A 356-nucleotide genomic window follows, 5' to 3' on the forward strand; every position below is an offset into this window, starting at 1 on the left:
GGGAAGGAAAGGAAAAAACCCGGTTTTGTGCTCTCTGAAGAAAACTGGGGCTTTTGTTTCCCTGGAAACGGGGCTGTGAAAGCAAAGCCCGGTGGGTGTCGGTGCCGCACAAAGCCCGCAGTGAGCCTCTCGCATTCACCCGGCCGTAGCAACCGTCTCCCTCGCCCCGGCATTTGGTGGGCTGGGCAGGTGCCAGCAGCAGGACAAGGAGCTTTAACAGCTCCAGCCCTGTCCCACTGCCCGGGCTGCTCCCTGGAGCCCTTCCTGGGTGCGGGGCTTGGAAACCATCATTCTGGGACAATCTCCGCCCCGCAACGGGCAGGTGATGGAAGGGCAGGAGCCCTGCACGGGGAGAT

Source organism: Nestor notabilis, unplaced genomic scaffold, assembly GCF_000696875.1.
Source record: "Nestor notabilis isolate BGI_N333 unplaced genomic scaffold, ASM69687v1 scaffold24384, whole genome shotgun sequence".
Lineage (NCBI taxonomy): Eukaryota > Metazoa > Chordata > Aves > Psittaciformes > Psittacidae > Nestor > Nestor notabilis.